This window comes from Periplaneta americana, chromosome 9 (assembly GCF_040183065.1).
Source record: "Periplaneta americana isolate PAMFEO1 chromosome 9, P.americana_PAMFEO1_priV1, whole genome shotgun sequence".
Taxonomy (NCBI): Eukaryota; Metazoa; Arthropoda; class Insecta; order Blattodea; family Blattidae; genus Periplaneta; species Periplaneta americana.
Genome location: NC_091125.1, coordinates 106,316,734 through 106,337,089, shown reverse-complemented (window position 1 = coordinate 106,337,089; position 20,356 = coordinate 106,316,734). Strand labels below are relative to the sequence as shown.

General features: G+C 35.7%; 1 protein-coding gene across 1 annotated transcript in view; it reads left to right on the top strand.

The window, feature by feature from the left end:
- Positions 1 to 11,841: 11,841 nt before the first annotated feature.
- The window catches only part of Sytalpha (Synaptotagmin alpha), a 609,065-nt gene continuing 600,550 nt past the window's right edge, over positions 11,842 to 20,356 (top strand). Inside the window, exon 1 of the mRNA XM_069835540.1 lies at positions 11,842 to 11,916. The gene's annotated coding sequence lies outside the window, so the exon portion shown is untranslated. The remainder of the gene's footprint in view (positions 11,917 to 20,356) is intronic.

The window sequence follows — 20,356 nt, the reverse complement described above, 5'->3', positions numbered from 1 at the left end:
ATACTTTCCGATTGCAGCGATATTTTACTACTTAATTAACTTATTATTCTCAGAACATGAATTTTACCAGCAATCGAAAAGTATTGGGAATAAATTTGAATAAGGAACAAAAAAAAGTTTCCTTCTCACGCAGGATTCGAACCACGAAAGTTTTAGTTACTAGTCTGTAGTGTTCTGGAGTGAACAAGGCTCTGAAATCAGTTACAAGGGTCGGTCCGGTTTTTTTTGCCACTGCTGTACACATGCTTTCAAGAACCGAAAAGGGAATTTGGACCTAAAGTAAAACAACGTATAGACAAAATAAGTCATTTAATGTCATAGTCGATGCAATTAGTTCTGGTAAACTGAAAAAAAATCACGTGAGAAAAAAGTTAAGAGATATATTTCTCCTGGATGTCGAGAAAGACACACTACTACTTTCGAATTCCTGGAATGGGTGAGGTAATGACTATATTTACTGTTGAAGAAATAAACAATCATTTAAATAGTAAGACAATTAAAACACAAATTATCCCTCCAAAAACTAAAAGATTTGTATAAGCCTTGGATATGTATTGTTTTAGGTAATATAAAATTGTAATTCGAAGGCTAGTAGAGTATTTCAGACATAAAATTATTTGAGAAACCATTCAAGACACATTGCACGATAGGGGGTTCATAATGACATTACATTCTGCTATATATCACCAGTTTATTTATCTGTCCTCAAGACATGCTAATATACGCGTGGCAGAGTTGTTGATATATGATAGGAGGAGGAAATAGAATAAAGTGCATAAGATTTGCTGCTGATAGGGCGTTGTTAGCAGAAAAGGAGACAATATTAAGAGATATGCTAGTGGAGCTAAATAACAGCTGTGAGCACTATGGGATGAAGGTAAATGAAATAAGACAAAGACCATGGTCATAGGAAGAAATATAAAGAAGATAAACTTGCGAATTCGAAATGAGGCAGTAGAACAAGCGGACAGATTCAAATACTTGGCATGTACTATAAGCAGTAACGTGAGCTCTGCCAGGAAGTCAAAAGGAGGATAGCAATGGTAAAGGAAGCTTTTAAAGAAAAAGGAGCATCTTCTGCGGACCCCTGGAAAAAGAAATAGGGAAGAGACTAGTGAAGTGCTTCGTGTAGAGTGTATTATTGTATGGAGCAGAAGCATGGACATTACGACGAAGTGAAGAGAAGCGACTAGAAGAATTTGAAATATGGATATGGACAACAATGGAACGTGTGAAATGGACAGACAGAATAAGAAAAGAACTGTGTTGGAAAGAATGGGTGAAAAAAGAATGATGCTGAAACTGATCAGGAAGAGAAAAAGAAATCGGTTGGGTCATTTACTGAGAAGAAACTGTCTACTGAAGGATGCACTGGAAGGAATGGTGAACGGGAGAAGAGTTTGGGGCAGAAGAAGATATCAAATAATATAGGACATTAAGATATATGGATCGTATGCGGAGATTAAGGAGAAAGTAGAAAATAGGAAAGACTGGAGAATGCTGGGAAGTGGAAGACTTGCCCTTGGGCAAAACACTATGAATGAATGAATGAATGAATGACTGAATGAGTGAATGAATTCATGTATATATGTTCCTCAAATCTTTGGTCACTTTTTTTTAAAGAAGATATAGGATATCATCCCATTAACAATAGCAAAATATTCGAACCTCCATCATCTTTGTCGCCACATTGGAATTGTATTTAATTTTTCACATGAACAATGGTAAATATTTATGTCCTAGGTCACAGTCGAACTCACCACCATACCTTTCTCGCCGCATTGAAATTGTAGTACTTAAACCGTCACATTAACAGAAATAAATATTCATGTCCTAGGTCGGAGTCGAACCCACAACCATTCTCCCCACACCCAAGTTGCGTTTGTTGAAATCGTCACGAACAGAACGGTCAACTAGTAATGATAAAATGTATTAATGAAAATGCTTTTCTGGAAAATTCATCTCTATACCTTGCAAAGACAAGAAGAAGGTTAAAGGTCAAAGGTAAGTTTTTATATTGTGCCATTCGTTTGCGGCGGTTCTAGCGAATGTAAAATGTGTGCTGGAGCTGGACCAGTTGGATTGAACGTGAAACTGCTGTTCCACTCACGTACTGAGCCTAATTATAGATGCACTAAAGTATGTATGAATCTCGGCGCATGCGTTGCTCCTCATACTACCAGAATCAATCCAGGCTTCCTGGAAAACTAGAAATGTAGGAAGGCTCTTAGATACAAAACTCGCCTTTGTCCATATTAAATGATTGTTGACAATTCGCAAAAAACTCCTGAAACCTAAACTATTGGTCACAGAAATAGGAAAAATATGTTTGATTACATTGCATGATATAATATTAAACCCTAATTTTGTTTGAAAAAATGCTCATTCAATATACGGAAAACAGAATCTGTGCGGTGTGTCCGGGCACCATTCTGCATGAAGAAGTGATACTCCATTTACTCACCGAAGACACCATACTCGTCTTCGAGTATTATTTAACAACACTGAGAATTAGCAGTTCCATTGAATATAGAAAAGTTACTTGTGTTGTATTGTAACCAGTGCTGAATCCAGCCAATATAATAAGGGGTTTTCACTGTAAAATTGAGTTACCTATACTGCGTTCCATATTGTCTGTCAGGTGACATAAATATTGCCGGCAAAGGAAGGGAGAAAGGTAATTGCTATTCAACCAGTGACAGAAGTTGCATTCCAGGTTTATCTTGAAGTTAGACTAAGGCAGAACACTTCAGACCGCCCAACTTCAAGATAATTCTAGAATGTGACCTCTGTCACTGGTTGAATAGCAATTATCTTTTTCCCTTCCTCTGCCGGCAATGTTTACGTCGCCTGTCAGACATTATGGAACGCAGTATATAGTTCTTACATTCAGGTAAGGATGTGACGATGCTTAAAAGCTGTTTAATTATGCATATTAGTTGTATTGTATTTGGTAGCATATTAAGTAAAGAAAAAACTATTAGAGTGCTATTCATAGACATTTCGCTAGCCCGCGCTACGAGCGTGAAACTAGTCCCGACTATCGACTGGTTACTTGTATAGGATTCATATCATATCATATCATATCATATCATATCATATCATATCATATCATATCATATCATATCATATCATATCATATCATATCATATCATATCATATCATATCATATATCATATCATATCATATCATATCATATCATATATCATATCATATCATATCATATCATATCATATATCATATCATATCATATCATATCATATCATATCATATCATATCATATCATATTATATCATATCATATCATATTATATCATATCATATCATATCATATCGCTAACATTGGTTTATGAATACGAAAAACGTTAGTTCGCTGATCATTCACCGGAAGCCTGCGCTAAGAATATGAATACAGCCCTTTATCTCTAAAGGCCTGTTTTGCATATAATGATGTAAACCTGCTCCAATTGTTTTAGGAACGAATGCGTTTTAGCAGTGAAATATTTATTTCATATTTTCATACTTTTTAAAAATTTATACTTTGGCAAACGTTTCTTCATGTTATGCCTGTCTCTATTTAGCCTATTTCTCTTCGATAGAGATGTATTCTATTTGTGTTTTTCCCACATTGTCCTAGTAGTTTTTGCATCATAGTAAAGAAATCACTAGGGAATCACATTACGGTTGTAAGAAAGGGTTGCAGATACCTGTGGTGGCTGAGTAGTCTAGACCATCATCTTGTGACGCAGGAGGTCGGGTTCGAGGCCTGTTGAGCTCATTGAAAAATTCATAGTGACATTTTTAGCGAACAAGAGAATTTACGACGAATGTATCATTAGGAGAGAAGTGCGACTGATCAAAGCGCTCTGATCGTAAAGCTGGTTTATTGATTCACCAATAAGACATTAAAAAGCAGGAGTAATTATCCTAAATAAAAGTGGAAGAAGAATAATATTCATAGGGTTAATAGAAGAGACGAAAACAAACCTTTCTGTTAAACAGTCATAGGTCTGAAGTATGCCCTTGAAGCCTCACAGTTCATCAAAACCAGCAACCCTTTCATAAGTCTTCAGTATAACGTGCAGTCAACACAAGAACTATTTGGTTTGAAGTCCAACATAACTTTCCGAGTGAAGCCGGCTTCATCCGTACAAGACGCAACTTCAGAAAACTGGAGGTCTTGGTTAGCCGCGTACAGCGAACAAACTCAGCTCCAGGGTGATGATCTTCTGAGCCCGCAGCCTGCACTCCTGTGGAACGAAAAATATTAAGTTGCTCCTACAACACGTTTGCTGAACACCGAGTCCAGCAGCAACCGCATAAGATGGACTGTGTTCAAAGAGTAACAACACTTCCTAGTCTAATAGGGCCGGGCACATCGATCGTGGTAGGCCTGGTCATCACCAACGAGTCCCCTGGAATATGGTGGAGAATCGTAACTATGGGGGCTTTCCGATTTTCCGTCCTTGAAAATTATTTTTTTTCCCGTTATTCTTGACAAGCGATCATAATATATCTTGGGCAGCACAAATTCTTTGTTTCTTTTTATAATTTCAGTATTCTCACATCTGTTTTCTTGAGTTGTGTTCCATTTATCTCAGTTCGTGTTTCTGATGCACACATAAGCAGTGGTCATACAGCGCTCTTATAAATCCTGATCTCATTTTCTGTTGGCGTAATCAGTATATCTCCATATTACATCCTATAAGTATCCCGATGCTCAGCTCCTTTTGTTACTTGTTACGACTTGTATCTCTTTATACGTTCTCAGAGCTAGATATTTTGACCCCCCAAACGCTTCAGTTCCATAATCTATGGTATTATTGTTGTTTTTCTTTCTAAGTTAGATTTAAAAGATTCTCTAAATATAGCCAAGCATTATATATATATATATATATATATATATATATATATATGTATAGGGATATATTAGAGTTAAATCACTAAAGGATCATACATACATACATACATACATACATACATACATACATACATACATACATACATACATACTACAGCCACCGGCGTAGGTCAGTCGGCTAAGGCGCTTGCCTGTAGATCCGGAGTTGCATTCGGGCGCGAGATCGATTCCCGCTTGGGCTGTTTACCTGGTTGGGTTATTTTCCGAGGTTTTCCCAACTGTAAGGCGAATGTCAGGTAATCTGTGGCGAATCCTCGGCCTCATCTCGCCAAATACCATTTTACTATCGCCAATTCCTTCGACGCTAAATAACCTAGTAGTTGATACAGAGTCCTTAAATAACCAACTAAATAATACATACATAGCCTATGTATGTATGTATGTATGTATGTATGTATGTATGTATGTATGTAGCCTATGTACACATACGGAAATAAAATTTGGAGCTCCCTTATTGTATAAGTTTCTCTTACAACACAATGTGCATGTGCAGTAAACAAGAGCCCCTGTATATATGCTGTTTGTGGACAGTCGTGATAAATTGTTGTCTACATACAGGTGAAATCCCGTTAAGATTCGCTCAAAATTTTAATTTCGCATCTGTACAGTAGTTGAGTCAAACATAGCATCCCAAAATTTTAAATGACTAAAAGGCTAAATTTTAATATAAGCGTAGCACTATTTTGTGACCAGTTTGCATCTAATGCCTTTTAATAGTGAATATTACATTAGTATATATAATAAAGTTATAGCCTATTATCTATGATATTTTACTTTTTTAGGGGTTTATTAATGGTTTTTGCAAAATTTTATAACCTCACGCACTAGACATCTGAGAAAATACTTCCGCGACTATGGGTCAGCACGTCGTCTAACCCATACTTAAGTCGCAAAGGCTTAGCTTGAGTTGTAATATTCACGTTCACTTCTTCCCTGAAATTACCTACAGTGCAAACATTTGATCTTCCTCCGCTCGCATACGTGCTCTGTGCACTTCCGCGTCTGCTTTACATCCGCGATCGGGGATAGATAAAATGTATGCACTATAGTAGTTGGCACAACGTCGTTAAATAGTCGACTAAAGAAATAAATCCCCACAAAATTAACTAATATTGAAAGCTGCGTCCGTTCGATATTTTTAAGGATAAGCAGACATAGGTCGATCGATTTGTACTTCAGAGGTCATGCTTTCTTCTGAGATTTATCAAATTTGACTCACGTATGCCGTTCAAATAAACAGGTCAAAGCACTCTTTTATAGCCTCAGTAAAGCGTGAGACAGCATTGAATTATATATTTTGTCATACGTTTTATGTCTCGGTTTTTAAGAAGAGGATCCTTACAGTCGACAGTCTCTCATTCTTTTTGCGTTTGTGCTTTTTGTATTTGTGGTTGTGATTTTATTTCTATTTCTTATTTGCTTCCTCTCTCTGCATTTGTTTCTTGTACATGTCTATTTGTATTCTGGTGGTGTGGTAGAGAAGCCCTGATGGCTTTAACTCCGCCAGATTAAATAAATAAATAAATAGAAGATGAATGGGTGGATGGATGGATGGATGGATGGATGGATGGATGGATGGATGGACGGATCGATAGATAGATGGATGGATCGATAGATGGATGAATGGATGGATGGATGGATGGCTGGATGTATAGATAGATGGATAGATAGATAGATGGATGGATGGATGGATGGATGAATAGATAGATATAGATATAGATATAGATAGATATAGATAGATAGATAGATAGATAGATAGATATAGATAGATAGATAGATAGATAGATAGATAGATAGATAGATAGATAGATAGATAGATATAGATAGATAGATAGATAGATAGATAGATAGATAGATAGATAGATAGATAGATAGATAGATAGATAGATAGATAGATAGATAGATAGATAGATAGATAGATAGATAGATAGATAGATAGATAGATAGATAGATAGATAGATAGATAGGTGGATGGATGGATGGATGGATGGATGGATGGATGGATGGATGGATGGATAGATATCATTTGCAGACAAATATAAATGAATAAGAAATAAAATCATATTAGTGAGAATTTGTATTTCTTTTAAACTAGGATTATGAGGTGATGATTTTTTGTGTGAACGACGAATCTTTGGCTTACACTTCTGTTGAATGAAATCGTTTACTTTTAATTGAAAATAATAATGATTACAAATAAAAACAGTAAAGATACTTGACAGACGTTCTTCTAGTATGTATTATGACGAATCGCTCAACTGTAAACTAAAAACTAAATTTGGTACTTGGAATCAACTGTTAACATGAGGCATTGCTTTGTTAACATGTTGATTGGACTCAATGATTCGTATTGATTACTAAACACAACAACACGGTATTTTATTCAGCAACCTGTTCCATTACGGCAGGTTTTGTACTGCACACTACTTACTCGTTAACCTACTGCAAATTGGGTGCGTCGGCCCGGACATGCATTTGCGATGGTAATGAAAATTTTTTATTTAACGTGTCCTTAACAACAGTGGTAATTGAGAGACGATGAGATGGTAATACGACGATAATGGGACAGCGATGCAATGAGAGTGGCAGTGGAAACTGAAACACTCAAAGGTTGGGAAAAATGTAAATGCAGGCTTTAGTAACTTTGTCATAGTGTCGGTCAGTTACGAAAGCTGTCCGATTTAGAACGCTTCTGCGGATACAAAACTATATAATCTCCAAAACCGATATGCTTTAGTGCTAATTTGCGTATGAAAGCTTGCTTACCGTTTCTGTAGCTTTTCAATAGACAGAGCCACAATTTTTAGGTTGACCACATAAAGATAATTAACCTACATTATGCAATTCACAATAATTAATACTAACTAAATGTAAAACGGGCCTTTCATAAGTAACTGATCACTCGAAAAAATGATCAATTTTTATGATTTTTGGCTGTGTTGTATATCTCTGTTAGTAAGAATCTTTCCCGCTACCGTACATTCGATTTGGTTACGTGTTTGTCCGCCAGAAGTCGATCTAGTCACAATGTGTCTACCAGAAAGCGCCATTTCTATTCCATACGTGTTTGAATTGCTATAACAATTGATCGGCATACACGAAATGTTCGAACCTTGCTTGACGAAGTGTTTTCTAACAGATAGATCGGTCGCACAGGTCCAATTGCTTGCCCGCCACGATCTCCAGACTTAATTCTCCTGGATTTCTTTTTGTGGGTTTCTTTTTAAGAATCGTGTGCTTGCAGATAAGCCTCACACCATCCCAGAATTGATGTAAAGGATTGTGCACACGATACAGATGGTTACTCCTGAAATGATATCGAGAGTGCACGCCTTTGTGCATTCTTCGGGGCTGCAGACATGTTGAGAACTGTCAGCCATAATTAGTGTAAGTGTAACGTCATTGCAATTTATCGTAATTTGTATTTTTCTTACATTAACCCTAAGTTTTAAATTTCATAGCGATAGTGTCATTCATTTCTACATAGAAAAATAGAGACTTCTGGCGAGTAAAAGCGTAACCCAGGGAAAGGTTTTCACTAGCAGAGATGTACAATACAGCCAAAGATCGTAAATATTAGTCTATTTTTGAAGTGATCAGTTACGTATATACTTTTATTGAATAATTAAAAAGTATAAACTGTTGTGGCTATTTAAGTGCACAACAATTGAATAAAATCGATTGGTGCACAAGAAATGTAACTTGTGCGCAGAAATTTTCGAAACCGGGCCGACTTATTGCCTGACCGTTATTGTATATGAATACTGTTAGGAAAGAGATGGACATTACCTGCAGTAAATGGAATACTAACATTTCGGTAAGGTTTCTGTAAGAATGGAAACCAAATGACTCTGAGCTATGCTGATCATATGCGGTAGCTGTAGTTGGTGTTTGCAAACATTTTTGATAGAAAATGAAATATCTGCTGTAAAATTCTTGATATTCACCATTTTATTATCACTAGGAGGGACTACCCCCATTTTTAGGATTCTTACCAAAATGAATTATTATCCAACATATAGTTATTAATGAAATAAATTTAATTATCTCATTAATAATAATAATTATATCATTAAGTGATGTTTTCTGAGTATGTGGAGTTCTTACAGTCACAGCAACATAGAAACAGACATGGAAATCCTACATACCTAACCGAAAAAAAAAACAGAAATAAAACACACTAACACAGTACGAAATATACAGACAAAATGGGCAAACCTACACCGAAATGCTGGAAAACTGGTTTTTCTCACAACTTTATGAAGATTCCAATGACTTCATTTTCCAGCATGACGGAGCACCACCACATTGCCACAGGCAGATTCGACAATTTGTAAATGACACACTGTCTCAACATTGAGTAGGTCGCACGGGGCACTCTGAGAAGAGTTTGGGGCAAATTTAGCTATCGCCTCGATGTTGTCCGTGCAGCAGGTGGAGGACAAATAGAGCTCCTATAACATGGCGACTCACTAAACTATTTGCAATTTCTTGCGTAATTATAACTTATTGCCATTGCGAGATATAGGGCTTTTAAAGTAGGTCCATCTTTTTGATACACTGTGTGTAAAGTAGTAGTTACTGGAGTTTATTCAGTACTGACTTGTAAGCACCAGTAAAAGATTATTCACACAAATTAAAGAAAATACTAGTGTTTGAAAGTATGAACTAGCAGCATTTACTAGTCTACTAGTATTTGATACTATTAGTATCTGTTTAAATTTTATTCATTCCACTCAATGATAATGATGGTGATAAATAATAATAATAATAATAATAATAATAATAATAATAATAATAATAATAATAATAATAATAACAATGATGAAAATGAATTACGAACGAGAATGTAACGAGGAACACGGGCACTAGCAAAGATGTGAATGGGGGGGGGGAAGAGAAACTAGGAGTCGGGAAGTGATTGGAAGGGAGAAAGTGAGAGGAATAAGGATGCGAGTATATTGAAAATCTGGTATGTGCAAGTGAAAATGTGGGGGAAGGGGAGGGGAGAGAGAAATACAATATGAAGAGAAGAAATCATTCAAAGCAGTACCAGCATAGATAACTCATTTATAGATTCAGTGAGTGTTAGAGATAACGATATTGAAGGAAAAGAAGAAATAAATATGAAGAAAGACAGAGACAGAAATAAGGCTGAGATGAACAGTAAAGAAAGACCAGAACCTGCGACAGCTAAGGATTTGGAAATTAAAATTTTAGAAGTAACTTATTAAATGCGATTGAAAAATGTAGGGATGCGATCAAGAAGTGTAACTAAAGTGGAACTGGAAAAACATCGAGAAGTATAAGGAAGAGAAGAAGAAAATCAAGTGAGAAGAGAAAGAGTACAAGCAGTTACAGTGAGTGAGAATAATGAGGAAGGAATTGGGATAAGTGGATTACTGTGAAAGTGAACGTGAGTGAAAATAGGAAGAGTGGATATAATATAGAAAAAGTGTTAAGAGAATTGAATAAGTGATAATAAGGAAGTAGTATAAACATTGGAACAGTAAATTAATATAAGAGAAAGATAGGAGAAAAGGTCAATGAAAAATAAAAGTAAGGTAAATAATAAAATATAGTAATGTACAGGAAAAAGTGAAATTGAGATTTTAGTGAATATTAGTTGGGGAGAGGGGGAGGGAGAGTTCATTTTTATTTTTCTTTTATCGGGTTATTTTACGACGCTGTATCAACATCTAGGTTATTTAGCGTCTGAATGATATGAAGGTGATAATGCCGGTGAAATGAGTCCGGGGTCCAGCACCGAAAGTTACCCAGCATTTGCTCGTATTGGATTGAGGGAAAACCCCGGAAAAAACCTCAACCAGGTAACTTGCCCCGACCGGGATTCGAACCCGGGCCACCTGGTTTCGCGGCCAGACGCGCTGACCGTGACTCCATAGGTGTGGACGGGAGAGTTCAAAGTAGTATGTAATATTAGAGATGACACTGAGAAAGGGATAATATTAGGATTATTGAATAAATAGAGAATAGAAAATGAAAAGGTGTATAGTTAGTTAAATAGCAGTATTTGTGAAGACGTGCACTGCAAAACATGTGTTAATGTAATAATGTGTTATTGGTGGCACAGTATACGAGGAATGTGAAGTACATCATTTATTTTATTTATTTATTTTGCTAATAATTGTAACATAAAATATAAATAAACAGAAAAACTTTAGCTCACCCCCGAAAGAGAAGAACTCGTGCTCAGGGGCGGATTCCTGAATTGAAATTAAGAAGTATATAATATAATTTGTCTTATGTCTACTACGCAATAAGAATATATAAATTTAAATTTACAATTTTTCAATTTTTATAAAATCCATACATAACTTTTTAAATTTAATACTAGAACTACTATAATTGACAAGATCAGGATATTTAAATATAAATTTGTTATATATTCTTGGGCTTAAATTACTACTATGATTAAATACTGTAGCAGCGTTACATTTTGATTCAAACAATCTTAAAGAATTCATACCTTTTGTTTCATAACTATGCGAATACAATTCAAAATTATTTCGATTTTTATGTATGGATTTTATTAATACAATATAATACCATTACATGTAAAGAAATGCTGTTGACGTAAATATATGCTGCTGTGGATGCTGCTGTTGCTATACTACTACTACTACCACCACCACCACCACCACCACCACCACCACCACCACCACCACCACCACCATTTTGTGAAATGATCAACGGTTATTGTTTCCTTCGACGTCTCCCCCCTTTATCGTGGATAATTAATCTATATTTAGCAGTTGTTAAATAGCCTCACGAATTGATAACGGTTCCCTAAATAAACATATCTACATTATCTGGTAACGCAGAGAACGTGGGACGGCGAGCAAACACGACGAAATGTGGCGTGGAGCGCGTGCCCAACGTCTTGTAGTGTTGGCGGTCGATGGAAACGCGCGCGTTAGTCTGTGGCTTGTTCTCTGCAGGGGCAGTACACCGCACAGCGCTGCGACTGACAAGGTAGGACATGACTCGCTCAACACATATGCTGCTCTCAGTCTGCCTTCCGGGGATTTTCATAACCAAATTCGGTTCGTTCCTATCAGGAGTGCGAAACAGTCTTCATTACTGATGTGGGAAGTGACAGTTTCAGAAGTTTAGAAAGTTATGCGTGTATTTCGAATTTACATTAATGCTTCTTACAGAGTTTAGTGTATCTTCATAGTGATGTATATTTTTTATATTTAATTTTTAAATACACTAAATTTAATTTTTGCTTATGAGCGTGTTTAATCAGATTTTAAAGCAATAAACTTTTCATATGTAGCGGGACTTTTCAGTTATGCGGTTAGCACGAGTAATATCGTTCCTTAAAATAACATATTTTAAAATTATTAAATTGAATCCGTTCTTGAGAAATCTTACGGAAATTCTTACCATAAAGAAATGTTTTAATTACAAAAAGAGTTACCATAATTATTGAATTTAACTGTACAGTGGATTTACCATTTGATACATGTTAATAGTAGATAGCGTCTGATCGTGGGAATCGTGTTGTATTGTTTTTTAATTGTACGCCGGCGTGCATTTCCTTAAATATTCCGAGTTAAAGGTTAGGTTCGGCTATTAAGTGACATGAGGCCGAGGAATGTGACAAGGTTAGAGTGGGCTAAATGAGGAGATAGATAAATGACAGGAGATCGAGAATTATGAGGGGATAGGCAAGTTTATGCCGCTAAAGTAAACATATACTAAAATTATTATTACTAATTGTAAAATATAAAACTAATTTACAAAAATGAGGTAAAATGTGCGTTTTGAGAAATGTTTTTCTTACTTTTGTTACCATTAATAAACATTTCCTTCTGCTTCCTTTATTATACAGTATAACATTTCGCAGATAGTACAATATAAGGACAGAATAGACACTAATTTAGTTGAACTGTGGTTTAATAGCTACAAATTTACTTTTACTATAGTGTAACTTATCCAGATTTTCTTCATTCAACTAGAAAACTTAATTCAATTAGTAAATAAACGGGGCATCTTACTCTATTTCGAGCCAATTATTTATTAATGTATTGTAGTGTATATTGGCAGATACATGTTATAGGTTACTTCTTAAAGTATTTACTAGTATACAAACTTTCAAAGGGAGGTTCGAACTGGTTGTAGAAAGATCTCTTAATAAGACAATATAAGGCAAGAAAATAATACACAAACTATATGGGAGACTGATAATTTCCATTTTTCTTCCAGGAATTAAACCCATGTTCATTAGATTCGTAGTCGAAATGCTATATATCTGCGAACAATTAAGGCAAATTAGTATTACCCTGGTATTACCAATAAATTATATTTATTTATATTTTTGTGATACTGTAACACCTTTAATGTCCACCGCTATGGAGTAGAGGTTAACATGCCTGATCTTGAAACGAGCTGGCTCGAGTTCAAATCCTGGTTGGGACAAGTTACCTGGTTGAGGTTTTTTTTTTTTTCGAAGTTTTCCCTCAACCCGTTAAGAGCAAATGCTGGGTAACTTTCGGCGCTGGACCTGCTCTCATTTCGCTGACATTATCACCTTCATCTCATTCAGAAACAGTTGACGAAACGCCGTAAAAATATTAAATTAAAACACCTTTAATTCGAGTACTAACTACTTGAATTCTATACTAAAATAATATTAACTGTTTTGTTAGCAATGCCCGCATCTGTGTAGTTTATAAATCATCCAGTCTTAAATTAAATTCGCAATACTATACCTGGCTATCAGCATAAAACGTTCTGTTTGAAGTATTTTCAATCGATTTTTTCCCCAAGCGAACGTAATCCTTACGCCAGCTTATAAAACTGTTGATTTCTTACGCGTGAACAGAGTTACAGTACTTTGTAAGAGTAAAATTATCATAATCAAATATTGGTTATTTTATATTAGTATTATTCACGTATACAGAGATTAACAGTAAAGTTGTTAAAGAAATTTTGATTTTCTTGAATATGTTTTTTTATATAATAAAATTAATCTTTATAAACTGAAGAGAAGGCCTCATGGCCTTAACGACGCCAGAATAAATAAATAAATAAATGAATGTATGAATGAATAAATGAATAAATAAATACATATTAATTAATTAATTAATTAATTAATTCGGCAACTTTATTAAACTCAATGTTTTTAACCTAGCACTGAATGGATATAGCAGGATTGTCGATATTGAAGTCGGAAAAACGTCTAGAAATTATTGTAATATATTTACCAGATATGTAATACCTGAAGATCATCATTATTATTGGAACGCTATAATAATAATAATTTTCTATGTCTATCTTAGTCAAGATTGTATTTACTGGACCAGCAGATGTGTTAATATATGAATTATCAATCCTATATTTCACCAGGTACATCGCATGTATGCAATTTTATATAGGCCTATATGAGAAAGAAGCCCGCTACGGTGTACTTAACGTCTAAGATCCAACTTCGAATGCTACGCTCGAGTGTTCGCACTCCATCTAGGGATGGAATGTTTGTTGTTGTGATGTCTTGTTCTTTATTAGATAAAAACCTGGCGTAAAACCGACCGAACATGGAGTTAACTCGTGTCTACTTAAAATATCAAGACCGGAAAAGCATTCATTTTATCAGCTGAAAATGTGATATGTAGCGTATTTTAAGTAGAGATCTACTGCTAGATGACGTAATAGTAATATGCGTTACAAGAGCGGTATGTTGAAGTTTTCATGTTCGAGGAAAAGTCTGAAAAAGCGAAACGTAGTTGAGCTTTTTTAATTTCCGAGAATTGAAAGAAAACATACCGCTCGTGTATCGTACATTATTTTGTGCGAAGATCGTTTATTACATACCTGAAAGAGGAATTTCTAATTAGTTGCAATGAAATCTCCATCTTGGTTTCTGTTCAATGCCGGCAAATTTGTAAAACAAAAATATCTATCTTCAACATTGTTGCTTTGAAATGTTTTCTGTGTTTACTATACTCCAGCAAGCAGTGATATACGTCTGTCTTCCCCCCCCCCCCCAGTCCATAAATGCGAACTTAAAACAAACGGTAAGTTTATGTAATGATTTATTTTTCATTTTAATATTTTAACAATATTATTTATATAACATATTGCAGTAATAACATCGGCATCTGGAATATTGTTGATTTTTTCACGGCTTCCTTAATGTTGTTTGCATCACGAATCCAGTAACTTTAGTGGAGTTGTAGAGTTTACTTAATTTTTGCAAATATTTAAGAGCAATAATTAACAGTGCTATTTAGGTGAAATTGCAGTGGTAAGTTTCCAATTTATAATTATTACTAGCCTATATTGAACGTCTCTAAAATAATATGTTAGAAGCCTAAAGCAGTAAAATAAATATGTCACTTAAGCGGTAAGAAGAGGGAAATTGTTGTGTGTGTTAGGTTGGGAATACTGAATGTGGAATTTTAGACTTTGCGCGGATTGGTTTTGTGCGGAAACCAAGCAAATACGCACGATCTCGCACAAAAGAATTTTTATTTGTGTCTTATTATTGAGAACGGAAGATATAGATGTGCATTCGAATCCGGTGTAGCCTAAGGTATGTTTTGTCCGTTGTGAATGTGATGTCCAAGATTTTATTAGATAAAGACTGGCATCATGCTAATCGTGACGTCAGAGGAGTTTTACCGTGTGTCTTGTTATTAAGAGCGAAGAATGTTCAAATTACAGATGTGTGTCAGTTATGGATTTCTGTCCGTTTTAAATATGATGTGCAACATTTTGTTACATAAAAACTGTAGCATTTTGTTAGATAAAAACTGGCATAATACCAACCGTGATGTCAGAGGGGTTGCTATTAAGAGCGGTATGTCCAAAATATAGATGTCTGCTCGAATCTCATTTAAAATGTGGGTTTTTGTCTGCTGTCGGTGTGATGTCCAACATTTTGTTAGGTAAAGACTGACATCGTGGCAACCTTGACGTCAGGGAATTTCACTGTTGTTAAGAGCAGGGAATGTCCGAAACTTGGATGTCTGCTCGAATCTCAATTAAGGCATGGATTTTTGTTCGCTGTCAGTGTGATGTCCAACATTTTGTTAAGTGAAGACTGGCGTAATGCCAAAGCGACGTCATAGGAGTTCCACCGTGTGCAGTGTTATTAAGAGTGGAGGATGTCCAAAATATGGATGTCTACTCGAATCTCGTGTAAACCTAAGTTATAAAATATAGACTTGGAAGTTCCGATCGCGATGTAGGAGATACAGGTTGACTGATAGCGGAGTGTTGGACGGAGGTGGGGGAACAGGCTAGGGCTTGTTTACTTTTTCCGGTCTGGTTGGAAGTTTCATACGTACTAGCACTTAAGCTGGGACAGTTGGGACTACATGAAGTCATTGCGATGTTGAGAACGAAATTGAATTGGAACAAATTTTTAAATATACATTCTTGAATTCCTTCAAAAAAAAAAAAAAAAGTAGAAATAAATAATTTTACTTGAACTGAAAAAATACGTCACAATTGCTGAAAAAAAGCCTTTATTATGGATTAAAATATATGACATGATTTTGAATTACCGGTATCTATAATTAAAAATTATACGGTATAAATCCAAATTATAAATAGGAGATATTTAGAATATGTAATTTAAATTAGTATTAATATATTATTGTGTTTACCATACTGTACATGTATATTTAAATAAATATCTTGTTAATTTGTGATACCGGTACTTCATTTCACTTCATTTGATTCTTAGTTTACTCTATTTTCTTATCAAGTTAACCTACAAAACTTTCGTTTTGACTTCTTAATAATATTAAATTCTTACTAAATAGACTACTTCACTATACTTTCATTTTCAGTATAGCGTAATATTATTTTCGTTTCTTGGTAACGAGTTTTACTTATACGTGAATTAGGTTTATATTAAATAGGCCCTAAAACATATGAAGGGTACACGGGAATAACGATCAAGGTCCATTTTAGAAAGTTTCGAGAAAAACGAATTTTAAAGTTTCAGCACTTAATACTTTGTTATGTGTGTATTTAATAGAAATTGGCGTAGTGGAATGTCAAGAACGATGATTTCTTATTACTAGCTAGACCACATGATAGTACTTCCTTTCCACTATAAAATAGCATTATTAACTCAATTTCGATTTTGGATGGACCTTGATCGTTTTTCCCGTGTACCCTTCATATGTTTTCTAAAGATTTATCTAAATATTGTTTATTTTATAGTAATCTGATTAGTTTCAGACAAGTCTATTTCTGGTGACCTATGTTTTATAATTACTGTGTTTATATCACTTCTTTTCCTTATTTTGTAATTTATGTAGGCCTACAGTTACAAATGGTATATGTTCTGATATTCTAATAATTAAGTATTATTATTATTACAATTTGTTACAAAGTACCTTTGTAAATTGTATTGCCCTGTAGAACTGTTTATAGGCCTAAGAATAATATTACGTTTCTACAACCTAGAGACGATAATGCAATGTAGTCCAACCAACGTAATATTTACTTTTGTCCTTCAGGCGAAAATTAATTTTTTCCTTGCTTAGCCTATATTGCCCTATCCAGCTAACATGATATAATATGCATGAGGGGAGGGACTACCTTGCCAGTTGCTTTGTTAAACTTATTATTCTCTGTGTACTGAACTTCAGAGTAAATGTGTCTCAACTTCGAACTCTAGTTATGAGTTTTTGTCCAGTGACTTCAGATACAGTAGATGTGTGTTCGGATCCTGTGTAGAGTATGTATTTTATCCGTTATCAACGTGTGTGTCCAACATTTTATTAGGTAAACACTGGTCTCATGTGAGTCTGATATCAGAGGATAGGCCTATATCGATTTGTGTTCGAATCCTATGTAATGTATAACATTGTCTGTTGTTGTAAATGTGATACTCTACGTTTTATTAGACAGAGACCTTTCGTCATACCGATCTCACGCCACTTGAGTTTCAGTGTGTGTTTTATTTTCAAGAGTTAAGACTAACATATGGATACATTAGAATGGCGATCTTACTTCACTGGAATGCTATACTGTATCCTATTATGAAGGTCGAAGAAATTACAAAGTATGAATGTGTGATCGGCTTCCGTTAGAGTATGGATATTTCTGTTTGCAGTGTGGAGGTCTAGTTACGCCGAATCCACGTCACAGGGTGTGGTATTGCAGCTTTGGCTTTAAGAGGACTGGAGTCGGGACGGTTCCGTACACTTAGGCGCCCCAGCGAATAGGGATTATAAAGAATGGACACTGAGCGAATTTTCCTGTATTTTGTTTCTCTGTGCGCCAGCGTATAGTTCCACTTTCAAGCGCTAGAGGTTAGTGTAATCGAGCATACGCTAAGATAATAATTGAGGACCCGGGATCCAAACATTGCCTACCTTATTGCATAATCCAGTAACGGTTTGCTTCAAATAAATTCAAGTTAACAGCTTTTCCTTATTTCTCAGTGACAAACTAGTTGTAATAATAATATTTTATATTTCAGATATCGTAAATTATATTATAAAATAATATAATACATTATAAAAATAAGTATCGAATTCGTTTAATATTTGTATATAATATAATATAGGTATATGGTTTTACTTCTCGTAAGAGTTTTGTTTTTCCATTTTCAGCGCTATCAAATCATTACATAATTTAATTGTTGTTGGGTTCAACGTCTCAACTCTCATTATAAAGGAACTCTAGAGTCTAGACATTACAGTTAATGACGGATTTATTATTTTATGGATCCATTTTATTTTATTTGAATACATAATGTGCCTAGATATATTAATTATATGTGTTATATTTCTGCTGTGTCGACTGCTAGCTGGTGTGATGTCAGCGCCAACTCTAGGGAGAAAGCAGAATCTCACGCTTTAGCTGGCTTGAAGGTCATTGAAATCAGTCCGGCTACATCAAAGGTACCGACGCGAAGTGTCCATTCTTTATAATCCCTATTCGCTGGGCGCCTATATGCGATGTTTGTTGAAGTCCGATAGGTGGCCTGAGTGGCTTTCGTAAATCCAACTCTCACAGGTGGGTCGTCCTGCTTGAGTCCCTGATAGTCAGGTCTCATTTCGCGAACGAGTAGCCGATGAGCCCCAGGGGCCCGGAGCCCCAAGATCTTCCTGATCAGACGACGCTGACAGGATGCAGCCTCAGGCCCTGATAGAGCCAGGTCTCATTGTCACACGAGTAGCACAGGATGATATTGCAGCACTAAAGCTTTGCTTTGCTCCAATCTGAAAGTAGAACTTAAATTAACCGGTACACACCTGTGGAGTAACGGTCAGCGCGTCTGGCCGCGAAACCGGGTGGCCCGGGTTCGAATCCCGGTCGGAGCAAGTTATCTGGTTGAGGTTTTTTCCGGGGTTTTCCCTCAACCCAATAGGAGCAAATGCTGGGTAACTTTCGGTGCTGGACCCCGGACTCATTTCACCGGCATTATCACCTTCATTTCATTCAGACGCTAAATAACCTAGATGTTGATAAAGCGTCATAAAATAACCCAATAAAAATAAAAAAATGAATTAACCGAACTTAAACATTTAAATTATGTTTTATTTAACGAGCTCGCAACTGCAGAAGTTATGTCAGCGTCGCCGGTGTACTGGAATTTAGTTCGGCAGAAGTTTTTACATGCCAATAAATCTACTGACATGAGCCTGTCGTATTTAAACACTTAAATTCCATCGACCTGGGCCGGGATCGAACCTGCAATCTCGAGCACAGAAGGCCAGCGCTATACCGACTACGCTACTCAGTCCGACTTAACCGACCTTGAATATGAACTGAAATACATTTAGATTGTTACGTGATCACGAACGAGTCAGTTACTGCTTTTTATGTTTGGTTGTTTAACGACGTTGTATTAGTTACTAGATTATTTACCGCCAATGGAATAGGTAATACGTAGCGAGATGATATTTTTGGCGACATGAGGCCGAGGATTCGCCATAGATTATCTGACATTCGTCTTACGGTTGAAAAAATCTCGGAAAAAAACTCAACCAGGTAATCAGTCTAAGCGGGAATCGAACCCACGCCCGAGTGCAACTCCGGATCACAGACAAACGCGCTACAGCCTGAGCTGCGCCGGTGCCTCCATTACTTCTTACGGAAGTATTTTCCTCTAGATCAGAACTTGCTTGAACGCGGGTAATCTAAACTTAACTTATGTCTGAATCTATCAATTTTCCGTTTGTCAGTGAAATGGTAAGTTTTTTTCATCAGATTTATAAGCGGAAAAATTACAATGGCAGTCTTTTTTTCAATTCATTTCTCAATTTCGATAATGTGAAGTGAAGACATTGTCCCAGTCTAGTAAGTTCATTATCAGTAAATGTTTTCTTCAATATAAGTGGAAGAAGAGCATTTTACTGTATTGAAGAATGAATAAACGATTTTGTTCACTAGAACGAATTTTTATACAGTTTACAACGTGGAGAATGCAGAAATA